Here is a 17,194-nt window from a genome sequence, read left to right on the forward strand (position 1 = left end):
CGGAGCATGTTCAAGACTCGTCTTTTATTTTTATCACTTGTTTTGGTGTCTTATTACTATGAATGAACACACATGTATCAAATTATACTAGTAATGCAATGGATGATGTTGTTGCTTGTTTACTACTTTGCATTGTTATGATACTGTACATGACGTCCTCCGCCCCCGAACGTTTCCACCGTTCCGGTTTTGGGGTGTGACAGTAGATGTAATAAACGATGTGTGATAAAATGATGAGAGGCCTCGATGTTTTTGTTGTTAATTCTGTCATCTAGAGGAGTATGGATGATGACCATAGACTCTTATAGACAGTCCAGTGGAACACTAGCAGACTCGCAACCTGTAGGTGTTTGTGAATGATGTGTTCACCGGTGTACTCCATCCCTCTCATGGTTGCCTTCAGGACATTTATTGCTGAGGAATCCCCTTGGTAGTAGTGTCCATCCTGATGATGATCCTTAGGCTAGGTCCCTTATGATAGGTGTTTAGGGATGTAAGGTGAGGATAACGGGAACGAGTAATCGAGTTATTGTTGGTTGATGAATTTAAATAACTTATTTATTGTGGGTTGAAAACCCTATGTGCTCACCAGGCTCCCAAGCCAGGCCCACTCAGTTTCATATATTACAGGTAGTGGCTTTCGAGCATAGATGTGATGTTTTGGATGATGGATTACAGATATAGGCCTGTAGATATGAATAAATGTAGTAAGACTTATATTGTACTGTTTATGCTTTTGATTTGTATCGAACATGACATCCCGAGGTTTTTAATGAAACAAATTTCTACGAAAATGCTTTGATAAATCTTTATCATATTTTATTTTGGGATCAAATTCCACAACGCTTTTATTTAAAATGTTACTATGATTTTTAAACAAAGCATAAACAAAATCGGTATTTTCTGGCCGTGAAAATGGGGATGTCACAACTACATCGTGCCATAAAGATCCTTCCCCTTTCTTAAACCGCCACCACCATTTTGAGAGGAGAGCTAGGTTAAGTGATTGAAGGCTTCCAATTCCAAGACATCCATTAATATTCAAGTTTATGACCTTCTTCCATGCAACCAATGCGATTATTCTTTTATCCGTTTCACAACCCACCCCCCCCCCCCCCCCCCCCCCCCCCCCGCCCGCCAAAAAAAAAGAAATTGCACCAGATACTTTCTAGTTTATTGATGACTTTGGCGGGAGCCTTGTGGAGCGAGAACATGTGCGATCCCAAGTTCCATAGAACCACTTTACAAAGCGCTAATCTTCATCCAAAGAGAGACAACAAGCTTTCCAATTTGAGAGTTTATTGTGAAAATTTTCAATTAGAGCTCTTCGGTTTAACATTCTCGACATACATCCACCAACCGACATTCCAAGGTAATAGAAAGGGAGAGTCCTTTCCTCACACCCTAAAAAGGTAGCCATATTCATCACCTATTCCTTATGCACGCCAATACCCATAACTCTACACTTGGCGATGTTGATCTTTAAACCAAAACAAATATGAAAACATCTCAAAAGCCTCATAAGATTTAAAGCGTTTGATATATTCCATTCTCCAAGGAAAAGAGTATCGTTTGCAAACCGGATGGTTGGAAGATTGGCATAATTGTTGGTAAGGTTCACGCCTTTGTAAAGGCCTTTGTCCAAAGCTTCCGCCAAAGCAACTTGAAGCCCTTCTGTAGCAATAATAAATCAGAAGAAGGAAAGTGGGTCGCCTTGGCACACTCCCTTTTGAAGTTTGAATTGTTGTGTGGCAACCTCGTTAACTAAAGACTCTTGAAGAAGATATATATATATATATATATATATATATATATATATATATATATATATATATATATATATATATATATATATATATATATATATAAGCGATACCCATTTTCTCCATTTCTCACCAAAACGCCATTTGTCTTATCACATCGTCTAAGCAGTTCCAATTTAAAGTATCAAACACCTTCTCAAAATCAACCTTAAAATCAACATTTTTTTCTTAGCCCAAGTAATAGCCTCAGTGACCATCAGAGGTCCGTCAAGAATGCTTCTACCATTGACGAAAGCTGATTGCACCTTACGAATGCATGACATTTTTTAGTCGCTCGACAAGGCATTTAGATATAATTTAACTAACACTCCCAATAAGGTTTATAGGATGGAAATCCGAGATGTTAAGAGGGTCATTGTAATTAGGAATCAATGTGATAAAGGATGCATTGTTACCCGAATTCAAAACAGAGTGCCCTACAAATTAACGAACAACCATGAAAATGTCTTCACCAGTCTTGTCTCCACACCTTTTTATGAAGGCAAATTGAACCCATCGGGCCTGTCCAAACAACTTTTTCTGCAATATAGTAACACTTTTAAATTTAATATTTATGTATCAAATTCAAATAAAAGTTTAAGTACAAATTTTTAAAAAAGTAAAACACACCAATTTCAACCTACATACAAATTACAGTTGCAAAAAAAGTGCCACCAAATGATTATATAAGTCTTGGATGTTAAATATGATTATTACGTGATATAAATTACCAAACGAAAATGAATGTCATGAATAGAATAATAAATGTTACGATATAAAAGCCATAAAAAAGTTTATTTAAAAAAATTCCAAAGTTTGATTATAATTATAATTTTCATGCATAAACATATTTCCTAATCTACTGTTATTTACTATATAAAATTTAAACCAATCAAAAATATTACTTTTTAATAACTATATAAATTTTTAACCAATCAAAAATATTAGTTTTCAATGGGTGTTTTTTTATTAATAAAAAATAAAGTAGAAGGTAATTTATTAATTTAAAATACCTTCATAAAATAATAAAATAATAAAAAAAGAAAAAACTATTATTAAAAACAAAAAATTATTGGTAAATAAAAAATAATTCAAAAAATTCAATATGATCGGTTAATAACAGGAAATTAATTAATGCATAAGATTCTAATTAAACTCATGAGCTTCAAGCGGTTAGCCCAAACGATTCATTTGACTGCAAAAGTACAAAATGAGGGCGACTCGCCTGAAACTTTTCATATTTCTTCTTCCTATTCGCATCAACTTTTCCAATGTGGTTCCTCCGAACCACTGGTTTTCCTGACATTAACAGGATCTTAATCGTTTTTCCAAGAATAAATTAGATTGATTTCGAGAAATTGGTGATAGCGGGAAGAAGACGATGATATTGGAGGGCAAGCTTCATGGCCGTTCTCCTTCTCATGCTCTCCATTTTTTTCTTCAGTTATCTATTCTACAAACCCACATTATTCCTACTCATAATTTCCATCCGATGATCAATTGCACCTTCACTGTTCATCTCATCCCACCTAGCCTGCTGCTTCTCTTCTTGATCGAACGCTTCACTTGTCTCAGTAGCTTCTCCTCTTCCGTCTTTGTTTCTTGAAACCCAAACCTCTCACCCCCAATATCAACTCCTCTGAAGCGAACACTTGAAATATTCTTTCGTCTGATCTCAGCAAATCAAACGTCCGGAATCTCGAAACAAAGCAGAGAAATCAAGAATGATGTTCTTCGTGGTTTTCCCATATATTAGTGTATTCATCGGCATCTCTGCGTTCACCCTAATCGACACCTTTCTCCTGCTCATGCGCAGGCGATGGCCACAGTCGACAGAAGGTTTCTTTTTTTAGTCTGATTCCACTATTTGTTTCCTAATTTCACAATCTTGAGGTATTTTTGAACCCTGTTGGTTTTAATGTAACATTTATTTGAGGTGTGAAGTTCATCTGTTTCATTAAACTTACAGTTTTATTAGGTTTGACCTGTTTTTTTTAATTAGATTATGGATTCGGTTATGTATGAGTTATGTTTTGTGGTATGTATTTGTAGGACCTGTCATCACATGATATGGGAAAGAAAGAGAAGAAGTTTTGTTTATATTCAGTTCTGGGTATGTTCAGTTGCTGTTATTTTTTTTTTTTCAATTTGAATTTTATCATTGTGATTGTAATATACAATTGAGTGATACTAAATTCTTGTTGTAACTTCCCATTCTCTGTCATCGGAGTGATGGAACTACTCATGGAAGAACACACAATTCTCAGGGAGTATCATCATTGCTCTCACACACAAAGAACAAAAGCTTTTCTGTATATGATTGAATAATGATTCGGTCAAAAGTAGCAAAATAAACAAGAAAACAGCTGGTGGATGAAATAGTTGGAGAAACTTATGAGAAGTGCAAGGTATTCATTGATGGATTTAAATATGATATATAAACCTGGAGTAATTAAAAACTGCTTGCTGAAAAACTTATTGATCCTTTACTTTTGCAAGGTGCTTCCAATGGCAAGGGTATTATATATATATATATATATATATATATATATATATATATATATATATATATGTTGTCCAGAAGAGTGTTTCAAGAAACAATGGCACTTGTTTTAAAGGTGTCATTCTCATTCAGTTAGTTCTTTTTTTTTTGAATCCTCCAAATTCTGATGAGAAGTATATCCATACTAGCTTGAAATCTGTCTTATATTACTAGCAAAGTTCATTGTTAAACATTTTCTGTTTTGTTCATGTGTGATTGATTGTGTATTATTTTCATTTTTCAGATAAGAAACTCTCAATACCATGGTTTGAATAATGCAAGTGGATCCCTTGAACATGCCTTCATTGAGAAGCTTCTGTTATGGGTGTTTTATGAATGTCCAAAAGGTAGCTATTTATTTGCTTATAATCGTTTGATAAGTGCTAATGTTATACTTCTAAAAACAAAAGCTGTGAATATATTTATTAAACTGTACAAGTTTTTTCCATTTATAATCACAGCTATGGTTTTAACTATTATATCAACACAGGGGCAACAACATAATCTTTTATCTCTCTTGTTGAAACACTGAAGATGAGTGATGCAAGAGTAGTATTCTCTGCTCTTCACAATGTCATTCAGATTTTATCCAATTGCTAAAATCCACCTGAGTCACTTGTTGCTGGTTTAACTGGTAACTTTTTGGTGACATGGTGTCTAGTTGGTATGCATTTGATGACGTGTCAAATACATGCCATGCCATGTAACCTCACCAAAACTTACCGGTTGGTTGGTTAAACTGGGAATAGAATGTCACCAAAACTCTATGATTCTTTGATGGAACAGGTGACACAGCATCCTGTTCTTTTCTGAACCTGTTTCTTAATAATTAATTATTCTCATCTTACTACATCATTTTTAACTCCTTAATTTATATTAATTTCCTAGGTGTCTATGCTATTTATATTTAATGACTGGTTTTCCACTTTTTACAGTGGAATTGGACAGAGGGTTTCTTTTTGCCAGTTTGATTCAACCATTTGTTTCCCAATTTCACATTTACTTGAGGTATTTTTGGTTTTAATTTAACTGAATTTTACTAGAGCTGTGAAGTGCCTACGTTTCACCAAACTTACACTTTTATTGGGCTTGTGACCTATTTTTTTATTTATTAGATTAGGGATTCTGTTATGGAATACTATAATTGTAGGTTGTTTCTGCCTTTTCAATTTTCATGAACGCAAACTAATATTTTACTCTTTTTACAGGATGTTGCCACCTGAAACCATTGTGGGCCCCTTTAAACCTAACCTCATTTGGAAACCAACATCTCCAAAGGTTAATTTCTTGAAACCAATTACATCAATATTTATCCAAATATATAGAAAGCAATTTTGATAAGACCTGTTAGTTTTATATTCAAGAAAAAAGATTGCACTATTGCATTGTGTTTTCAGTTTTTCCCTTGTTAAAGTTATGCTTCCAGAACTCTTATTTATTGCAACATTTTAATTTAATTTAAAAAACTTTACCCATTATATTGATTATGTATGGCTTATGAGTTATGTTTTGTGGTATGTGTTTGTAGGAGCTGTCATCACATGTTATGGGAAAGACAGAAGAAAATTTCTTTTACCAAATAATATTCATATTTAGTCCAAGGTATGTCATCTCCTACTGCTGTTATTCTTTTTCAATTTCAAATTTTTCATTGACATTATAAGATACAATTGTGTGATACTCCAGAAATAGGAAAGTACTTTCATTTCATAATTCATACTCCAGGTATGTTCCACCACTAAACCACTCTATATTTTGCTGTGTGTCATAAATTCAGTCATGTCCTGCTTCTCTTTGTCTTTTACAATTAGCATTGTGCTTTAATTTTACTTTGAAAAAACTTCCCATTAACTCATTGTGCATTCAAAAACATCCATTTTGCATTGAGTTTTCATAAATCCTCCTATTTTTAGCATCCTACTTTCACTTTTCTTTATCTAACATCAATGAAACATCAGACTTCTCTTTTTCTCATCTATGCATTTTACTTTGAAACAACTTCCCTTTAAAGCATTCTACTTTCAATAAAAATCATCCATTTTGCATTGAATTTTCAAAAATCATCCCATTTTTATTTAGTGTTCTACTTTTACTTTTCTTTCTATAACACCACTGAAACATCAAACTTTACTTTTCTCATCTATGCATTTTACTTTTTAAAAAATTTCCAATTAAAGCATTCTGTTGTCCACCAAATTCTACTTTCAAAATCATCCCTTTTTTTAGCATTGTACTTTAACTTTTCTTTTTGTAACATCATTAAAACATCAAATTCTCTTTTCTCATCTATGCATTTTACTTTCAAAAAATTCCAAATAAAGCATTTTACTTTCAAAAATTTCTATTTTACATTGAATTTAAAAAAATCATCACATTTTTAACATTGTACTTTACCTTTTTCTTTGTGTAACATCATTGAAACATCACTCTTATTTTTTTTTTCTCATCTATGCATTTACATTGAAAAAACTTGCAATTCAAGCATTCTTTTTTTAAAAACTTCCATTTTACATTGAATTTTCAAAAACCATTCTATTTTTAGCATTGTAGTTTAACTTTTCTTTCTGTAACATAATTAAAACATCAAACTTCTTTTTTCTCATCTATGTGTTTTCCTTTGAAAAAAATTAGACATAAAGCATTCTACTTTCAAAAGCTTCCCATTTTACATTCAACTTTCAAAAATCATCCCATTTTAGGATTGTACTTTAACTTTCTTTTCTATAACATCATTGAAACATCAAACCTTTTTTTTTCTCATCTATGTATTTTACTTTGAAAAATCTTACAGTTAAAACATTCTACTTTCAAAAACTTTCCATTTTACATTGAGTTTTTTAAAATAATCACATTTTTAGCATTGTACTTTTTCTTAATGTAACATCATCGAAACATCAAACTTCTCATTTCTCATCTATGCATTTTACTTTGAAAAAAGTTTCAATCAAAGCATTATATTTTCAAAATTTTCCATTTTACATTCAATTTTCTAAAATCACCCATTTTTAGCATTGTACTTTAGCTTTTTCTCATCTATGCATATACGTTGAAAAAAACTTATAATTAAAGCATTGTACTTTCAAAAATTTCCATTTCACATTCATTTTTCATGAATCATCCAATTTTTATCATTTTACTTTAACTTTTCCTTATGTAACATCTTTGAAACAACAAACTTCTCATTTCTCATCTATGCATTTTAATTTGGAAAAACTTACAATCAAAGTATTTTATTTTCAAAAACATTCATTTGACACCCGATTTTCAAAAATATCTCGTTTTAAGCATTGTACCTAAACTTTTTCTCATGTATGCATTTTACTTTGAAAAAACATTACAATTAAAGCAATCTACTATAAAAAACTTTCATTTAACATTCAATTCTCAAAAATTATCCATTTTTATCATTATATTTTAACTCTTTCTTTATGTAACATCTTTGAAACATGAAATTTCTCATTTCTCATCTATGCAAAGCAGAGAAATGAGAAATTTCATCCCCTTTTTGAGAATTGAACGTCCAGAATCTTGAAGCAAAGCAGAGAAATAACGAGTGATTTTCATCCCTTTTTTTCTTCGACATGTCTGCTTTCACCCAAATCGACGCCTCTCACAGGCGATGGTCATAGTAGACGTAGGGTTAGTCTGAGTCCACTATTTGTTTCCCAGTTTCACAATCTTGATGTATTTTTGAACCTTGTTGGTTTTATTTTGTTATGTGGGAATGCAACAGGTTCTTCTAAGTTCCGAGCTCATACAGATAGGTTCTGAAGAGCGTTTATTGCTAATTACAGAGGTATATTTTGTTTTTTTTCATCTTCTTGACTTAGGTGGGATATATGATATCAACCACCTAATCCTTGGACTATGGGGATTCTTGGATTAGTTGCTGAAATTCATGCAATGCCAAATCTCAGTTCTTATGTTTTCAATTGAAGTATGTTTGAATCTATGTATGTGTAGCACATGTACTATTGTGATTTTGTACATATTCCCATGTTGGTTTTCCCTTTTAGATATTGTTCAAGAATCTTGATTTGGACATGAAGGACAGGGTTAGGAAAATTGAAGGAAACCCTGATTTCTGTTGCTTCATCTCAACAAAATACTGTAAATCAAGGTGAATTACCACATATATTATATACCAGATTTGTTGTGGTTTTGTTTTTAGAGTATTCAAGCTATTTCACTATTTTATTTTCTGGTGCCTTCTATTTTGGTGGACAGCATGCATTTCTCTACTGATCCTTTTGTTGAAGATATGAATGTGCTTTTATTTTTCTCTTTTTATTTGCTGAAAAACTTATTGATCCTTTACTTTTGCAGGATGCTTCCAATGGTAATGGATAAGGCAAGGGTATTAAAGATATATATATATATATATATATATATATATATATATTGTCCAGAAGAGTGTTTCACTAGCAACAATGTCACTTGTTTTAAAGGTGTCATTCTTCTTATTCAGTTAGTTCTTTTTTTTTGAATCCTTCAAATTCTGATGAGAACGATATCCATACTAGCTTGAAATCTGTCTTATATTACTAGCAAAGTTCATTGTTAAACATTTTCTGTTTTGTTCATGTGTGATTGATTGTGTTATTTTTTAATTTTTCAGATAAGAAACTCTGAATACTCTGGTTTGAATAATGCAAGTGAATCCCTTAAACATGCCATGCAACTTGTTATTGGGATCTGCATCAATTGAGAAGCTTCTGTCCAAAAGGTAGCTATTTGCCTTTAATCGTCTGATAAGTGCTAATATTATTAGACTTATAAAAACAAAAGCTATTAATATATTTATTTAACTGTACAAGTTTTATCCATTTATAATCACAGCTATGGTTTTAACTATTGTATCAACACAGGGGCATCAACATAATCTTTTATCTCCCTTGTTGAAGCACTGAAGATGAGTGATGCAAGAGTATTATTGTCAGCTCTTCACAATGTCATTCACATTTTATTCAAGGTCATTGATCTTGCTCCTAATTGCTGCCTAGAATCCACCTGAGTCGCTTGTTGACTGTTTTAACTGGTAAGTTATTGGTGACATGGGGTCTATGCATTTGACAATTCTATGACCTTTATTATATTTACCTTTGATGACGTGTCAAATACATGCCATGCCATGTAACCTCACCAAAACTTACCGGTTGGTTGGTTAAACGGGGAATAGAATGTCACCAAAACTCTATGATTCTTGGATGGAACAGGTGACACAGCATCATGTTCTGTTCTGAACTTGTTAACTAATAATTAAATATTCTCATCTTATTACATCATTTTTAACTCCTTAATTTATATTAATTTCCCAGGTGTCTATGCTATTTATATTTAATGACTGGTTTTCCACTTTTCACAGTGGAATTTGACAGGGTTTCTTTTTGCCAGTTTGATTCAACCATTTGTTTCCCAATTTCACATTTACTTGAGGTATTTTTGGTTTTAATTTAACTGAATTTTACTAGAGCTGTGAAGTGCCTACGTTTCACCAAACTTACACTTTTATTGGGCTTGTGACCTATTTTTTTATTTATTAGATTAGGGATTCTGTTATGGAATACTATAATTGTAGGTTGTTTGTGCCTTTTTAATTTTCATGAACATAAACTAATGTTTTACTCTTTTTACAGGATGTTGCCACCTGAAACCATGGTGGGCCAACCTCATCTGGAAACCAACATCTCCAAAGGTTAATTTCTTGAAACCAATTACATCAATATTTATCCAAATATATAGAAAGCAATTTTGATAAGACCTGTTAGTTTTATATTCAAGAAAAAAGATTGCACTATTGCATTGTGTTTTCAGTTTTCCCCTTTGTTAAAGTTATGCTTCCAGAACTCTTATTTATTGCAACATTTTAATTTAGTTTAAAAAAGTTTACCCATTACATTGATTATGTTTTGTGGTATGTGTTTGTAGAAGCTGTCATCACATGTTTTATTTTTATTGGAAAGACAGAGAAGAAGTTTTCTTGAAACCGGATCCTCTCACCCCAAATATCAACTTATACGCCCCAACCCCTCTGAAGCGAACACTTGAAATATTCTTTCGTTTGATCTCAGCAAACCAAATGTCCAGAATCTTGAAGCAAAGCAGAGACATAACGATTGATTTTCATCCACTTTTTTCTTCGATATCTCTGCTTTCACCCAAATCGACGCTTCTCACAGGCGATGGCCATAGTGGACGGAGGGTTTGTTTTTTCCAGTCTGATTCCACTATCTGTTCCTCAATTTTACAAGCGTGAGGTATTTTTGAACCCTGTTGGTTTTAATTTAACATCTACTTGAGGTGTGAAGTTGTTATGTTTCATTAAACTTGCAGTTTTATTGGGTTTGACCTGTTTTTTATTATTAGATCAGGAAGACAGAGAAGAAATTTTGGTTATATTTACTGCTGCTGTTATTCTTTTTCAGCAAGATGCCAAGAAGTTGGTTCACGTTATGGTTAGTTTCAGATTATTTCCTTATTCTAATTTTCTATTTCATTCTTCTTTTTGAAGATTATAAAGTTTTGTGTAACATAAATTGTACAAAAAAAATTATAGAGATGTTGGCTGAATTGTCGAGAAGAGAGGGAGATGCAAACATAAAACCTGATCCAGATATCGATGTCTTCATGAAGGTAGCAAAAGATTGAATTTTTTTTTTTTTTGAATCTTTCATGATAGAAATTTAAAATCTTTATTGTTTTTCATTCAGGCTGCTGCTACTGAAGGTTAAGAAGGTAGCGTAGTCACAGATTATACTCTCAAGCTATTGGGATTTGGAACATCTCATCTCTTTTGAAGGACAGGGTTAGGAAAATTAAAGGAAACCCTGATTTCTGTTGCTTCATCTCTCAACAAAATACTATAAATCAAGGTGAATTACCACATATATAATATACCAGATTTGTTGTGTATAGATGTTTTTTTTTTGAGAGTATTTCACTATCTGTTTTGCTGATGCGTTTTATTTTGGTGGATAACATGCTGCATGCTGCTCCACTTCATTTCCCTGCATCATCTCAAGAAAAAACTGTAAATCAAGGTGAACTACCACATATTATATACCAGGTTTGTTGTCTATATATGTTTTTGTTTTTAGAGTATTCACTATCTGATTTGCTGATGCTTTTTAGATATTGTTCAAGAATCTTGATTTGGACATGAAGGCAGTTACTCCATTTCCCTGCTGTTCCTTTGGTTGAAGATATGAATATGTTTTTTATTTTTCTCTTTTGATTGCAACTGCCAACTAGATAATTAAAAACTGTTTGCTGAAAAACTTATTGATCCTTTACTTTTGCAGGGTGCTTCCAATGGTAATGGATAAGGCAAGGGTATTAAAGATATATAGTTTCTACTATAAATATTGTCCAGAAGAGTGTTTCAAGCAACAATGGCACTTGTTTTAAAGGTGTCATTCTCATTCAGTTCTATTTTTTTTTTAATCCTCCAAAAAATTCTGATGAGAAGTATATCCATACTAGCTTGAAATCTGTCTTATATTACTAGCAAGGTTCATTGTTAAACATTTTCTGTTTTGTTCATGTGTGATTGATTGTGTATTTTTTTTTTTTTCATTTTTCAGATAATTAAGAAACTCTGAATACCATGGTTTGAATAATGCAAGTGAATCCCTTAAACATGCCATGCAACGTGCTATTGGGATGTGCATCAATGGAGAAGATTCTGTCCAAAAGGTAGCTATTTATTTGCTTATAATCGTCTGATAAGTGCTAATATTATTAGACTTCCAAAAACAAAAGCTGTGAATATTTTTATTTAACTGTACAAGTTTTTCCATTTATAATCACATCTATGGTTTTAACTATTATATGATATGATGCACAGGGGCAACAATTTAATCTTTTATCTCTCTTGTTGAAGCACTGAAGATGAGTGATACAAGAGTATTGTTGTCTGCTCTTCACAATGTCATTTAGATTTTATCCAATTGCTAGAATCCACCTGAGTCGCTTGTTGACCGGTTTAACTGGTAAGTTATTGGCGACAAGGTGTCTAGTTGGTATGCATTTGATGACGTGTCAATTACATGCCATGTCACCTCACCAAAACTTACCGGTTGGTTAAATTGGGAATAGAACATTTTTTCAGTGGAACCAAAACTCTATGATTCTTGGATGCAACAGGTGACACAGCATCCTGTTCTGCTCTGTTCTAAACCTGTTTCCTAATAATTAATTATTCTCATCTTATTACATCATTTTTAACTCCTTAATTTATCAATCTAATCATTATTAATTTCATTCTTGTAAAACCAGGTGTCTATGCCATTTAATGACTGGTTTTCCACTTTTCACAGCGGAAGTGGACAGATGGTTTCTCTTTGCCAGTTTTATTCCACCATTTGTTTCTCAATTTCAGAATCTTGAGGTATTTTTGAATCCTTTTGGTTTTAATCTGTTAACCAAATTACTAGAGGTGGGAAGTTCCTTTGTTGCATTAAACTTACACTTTTATTGGGCTTGTGACCTGTTTTTTTTTTTATTAGATTAGGGATTCTGTTATGGAATACTATAATTGTAGGTTGTTTGTGCCTTTTTAATTTTCATGAACACAAACTAATGTTTTACTCTTTTTACAGGATGTTGCCACCTGAAACCATGGTGGGCCCCTTCAAACCCAACCTCATCTGGAAACCAACATCTCCAAAGGTTAATTTCCTGAAACCAATTATATCAATATTTATCCAAATATATAGAAAGCAATTTTGATAAGACTTGTTAGTTTTATATTCAAGAAAAAAGATTGCACTATTGCATTGTGTTTTCAGTTTTTCCCTTATTAAAGTTATGCTTTCAGAACTCTTATTTATTACAGCATTTTAATTTAGAAAAGTTTACCCATTACATTGATTATGTATGGCTTTTGACTTATGTTTTGTGGTATGTGTTTGTATGAGCTGTCATCACATGTTATGGGAAAGACAGAAGAAATTTTCTTTTACGAATTATATTCATATCAAGTCCAAGGTATGTCATTTCCTGATGCTGTTATTCTTTTTCAATTTCAATTTTCTTTTACCAGTTCTGTGATACTAAACATGTGTATATTTCCACTTTCATAGTGGGGATCCAGAAATAGCAAATTGCTTTCATTTCATACTCCAGGTATGTTTTACCACTAAACCACTCTATATTTTGTTGTGTGTCATAAATTCAGTGTTGGGTATGTCATGTTCATGTTCATGTCCTGCTCCTCTTATTCTTTTACAATTAGCATGGTGCTTTAATTTTATTTTGAAAAAACTTCCCATTAAATCATTGTACATTCAAAAAACATCCGTTTTGCATTGAATGTTCATCAATGCATTTTATTTTTGAAAAAAAAATCCGATTAAAGCATTCCAAAACTTCCATTTTACGTTGATTTTTCAAAAATCATTCCATTTTCAGCATTGCACTTTCACTTTTTCTTTGTTTAACATCATTGAAACTTCACTTTTTTCATCTATGCATTTTATTTTGAAAAAAAAAATCCAGTTATAGCATAATCATCCCATTTTTAGCATTGTACTTTAACTTTTCTTTTTGTAACATCATTAAAATATCAAACTTCACTTTTCTTATCTATGCATTTTACATTGAAAAAAATTGCAAATCAAGCTTTTTATTTTCAAAATCTTTCATTTTACATTGTATTTTCAAAAACCATTCTATCTTTAGCATTGTACTAGAACTTTTCTATCTGTAACATAATTAAAACATCATTCTTATCTTTTTCTCATCTATGCATTTTACTTTGAAAAAACTTGCAATTCAAGCATTTTACTTTCAAAAACATCCATTTTACAATGAATTTTCAATAACCATCCTATTTTTAGCATTGGACTTTCACTTTTTTTTTCTGTAACATCATTGAAGCATCAGACTTCTCTTTTACTCATCGATGCATTTCACTTTAAAAATCTTCTAATTAAAGCATTCTACATTCATTAAAGTCCATTTTATGTTGACTTTTCAAAATATCATCCCATTTTTAGCATTGTAGAAACTTCTTATTGTTGATACCAATTACCTCAATGATGCTTCTAAGAAGTTTCTACAAGATAATACCTTAAGGGTAAATTCCCCAAAAAAACCTGTTTATAAATTTTATATTTGAAAGATGGATTTAAGAACCTTTGTCATGAAATGTTCAGTGGCTGAGGCTATGTGTGCCACAGATGCAAAACCCCAAGTAGATTAATCCTACTTTTGCTCATTGTTCTTTTTTGTAAGAAATCTGTTAAGTTATACTACAATAATTCTTTTACCAGGGCATGTATTGAGTCTTTTTTTACATTTTACATTTTACTCCCTCCCCTCATTAAGATTTTCTTTTTATCCCCCTTAATCAAGTTGTATGTTAAATCTTTATTATTTTTTGACTATTTAATTTATTCTACGAATATCTTTAATAGGAAAAATATCAATAGAAAGCATTTGCCAACACTAGGTTCATGTGGTATAATGGTTTTTGTTAAATAGTTAGATGTAGTGAAGCCATTTGGGAATGAAATTAGTTGATGATTACATAAGATGTTAATTTTTTTATGCCATTCTGAATATTATTCATTAATAATTAGGTTGTCAAGTGTGGTCTGTAGCAGGATTACAGACTTAATGTATGTCAAACTAATGATGAGGGGTATCCATGTCATTTCATTGCCACTCTTATGGAAGGAGTCTTTCTCACTATTTTGTTGGCCCTCATGAATCCAATTTTGCTCCTGGTATTATATATATATTTTTATATCTTTTTAACATTTATATTTACAATTTTATTGTATATACAAGAAAGAGCCAAATGTTATTCTTTTCTCATAATAGTTGAATTTACTTCTATATTTTTCAAGATTTATCATTTTCACTTTGAAATCAAACTTCATATAAGATTTTCTCATTATTTTCTTCTGTCTTCCTTTCCCTTAAATATAGGGATATCCAAAATGTGATATTTTTTATTACAATTTAGGGCAGTTAAGTTATTTAAAAAAAATTAATATTCATTAAATCCTACTAATTTTTAAAATGATGCTTATTGCTATAAATGTATTTCTATAGACTGTCTAATTATGGGTTGATGTTTTGAAATAGGTAGCAATTATGATTTGGAGGTTGTTTTTTTATTATAAACATAGAATAGAGACATTCCACTTTTAATATTTTTATTTTAAATTTGCAGGCAGGGTTTCCGATGACAGTTAGTTAACTGACTGGTTCTTCCATGGGTGGTGGTATGAAGGTAATTCTTGCTATTATGTATTTCCACCTTTTTCAGTTATTATCATATCATATCATCATCCAAACATTTTTATTTTAAAATATCAAAACTTGTTTGATTTTGCTTAAAAATTGGACTTTAAAAGTTAAATTGGATTCAACAGCTATTTTGTTGTGATGATTGTGATTCTGCTCTTCTAATTAACAAAAGTGGTTTAAAAAAATCTTGAATCATTTCAAATTTTGAGTTTTTATCAGAAAAAAAAAATTGATTTTAGTGAGTTTGCTCGTCAGATTATCCACTGAATGAAAAATACAGGTTTAAAATCTGCAAATACTGGGGGTTATGATCAGTCAATAACAGGATTAGATTTTAAATTCATTTTAAGTTTGTGTTAGGTTTTGGTGAAAGAAGGGAACAGGGGAGCTAGGGAGCCCTTGCTGACATTAGAAAAAGAAAAAGGAAAGTCCCAACTGTATTTATACTTTATACTAATAAAATTAGCATTAACAAGTATTAAATAGGTATGGCCTGTAATTGTTTTATATCCAGGTTGAAGAGTAGTAGCTTTTATTTCAATGGGAATGCTTAAAGTTGTTGGTTGGTTTAAAAGGGAAAAGGTTAGCCATTTATTTTAACTTCAAATACTTTAAATTTCATTTAAGTTAATGATTTCCAGTGAGCCATCTGTGACAGAAGATGAACTCAAGCTGATGTTGAGAATGTGTTGGGAGGTAAAAGGAACCCATGTGTTGGGTTCCAAGTTTCAATTGAAGTATGTTTGAATCTATGTATGTGTAGCACATGTACTATTGTGATTTTGTACATATTCCCATGTTGGTTTTCCCTTTTAGATATTGTTCAAGAATCTTGATTTGGACATGAAGGACAGGGTTAGGAAAATTGAAGGAAACCCTGATTTCTGTTGCTTCATCTCAACAAAATACTGTAAATCAAGGTGAATTACCACATATATTATATACCAGATTTGTTGTGGTTTTGTTTTTAGAGTATTCAAGCTATTTCACTATTTTATTTTCTGGTGCCTTCTATTTTGGTGGACAGCATGCATTTCTCTACTGATCCTTTTGTTGAAGATATGAATGTGCTTTTATTTTTCTCTTTTTATTTGCTGAAAAACTTATTGATCCTTTACTTTTGCAGGATGCTTCCAATGGTAATGGATAAGGCAAGGGTATTAAAGATATATATATATATATATATATATATATATTGTCCAGAAGAGTGTTTCACTAGCAACAATGTCACTTGTTTTAAAGGTGTCATTCTTCTTATTCAGTTAGTTCTTTTTTTTTGAATCCTTCAAATTCTGATGAGAACGATATCCATACTAGCTTGAAATCTGTCTTATATTACTAGCAAAGTTCATTGTTAAACATTTTCTGTTTTGTTCATGTGTGATTGATTGTGTTATTTTTTAATTTTTCAGATAAGAAACTCTGAATACTCTGGTTTGAATAATGCAAGTGAATCCCTTAAACATGCCATGCAACTTGTTATTGGGATCTGCATCAATTGAGAAGCTTCTGTCCAAAAGGTAGCTATTTGCCTTTAATCGTCTGATAAGTGCTAATATTATTAGACTTATAAAAACAAAAGCTATTAATA

The 17,194-nt window shown here is 31.6% G+C and overlaps 1 non-coding gene across 49 annotated transcripts in view; it reads left to right on the forward strand.

Moving 5' to 3' along the window:
• The first annotated feature begins 3,005 nt into the window (after window positions 1-3,005).
• LOC122198153 (uncharacterized) overlaps window positions 3,006-17,194 on the forward strand; it is a 30,440-nt gene continuing 16,251 nt past the window's right edge. For 28 of the 49 annotated variants that reach the window (XR_008223518.1, XR_008223492.1, XR_008223514.1 and 25 more), the window contains exons 1-21: window positions 3,006-3,641; window positions 3,855-3,915; window positions 4,033-4,210; window positions 4,302-4,420; window positions 4,589-4,691; window positions 4,835-5,130; window positions 5,280-5,352; window positions 5,553-5,622; window positions 5,873-8,464; window positions 8,671-8,792; window positions 8,963-9,070; window positions 9,213-10,039; window positions 10,273-10,601; window positions 10,711-10,799; window positions 10,901-10,977; window positions 11,055-11,079; window positions 14,928-15,074; window positions 15,527-15,586; window positions 15,964-16,523; window positions 16,730-16,845; window positions 17,016-17,123. This is a non-coding gene — a transcript (uncharacterized LOC122198153). The other 21 variants (XR_008223505.1, XR_008223509.1, XR_008223498.1 and 18 more) reach the window with 21 other exon arrangements.

The sequence above is a fragment of the Lactuca sativa genome, chromosome 5 (assembly GCF_002870075.4).
Source record: "Lactuca sativa cultivar Salinas chromosome 5, Lsat_Salinas_v11, whole genome shotgun sequence".
In the NCBI taxonomy this organism is placed as follows: domain Eukaryota; kingdom Viridiplantae; phylum Streptophyta; class Magnoliopsida; order Asterales; family Asteraceae; genus Lactuca; species Lactuca sativa.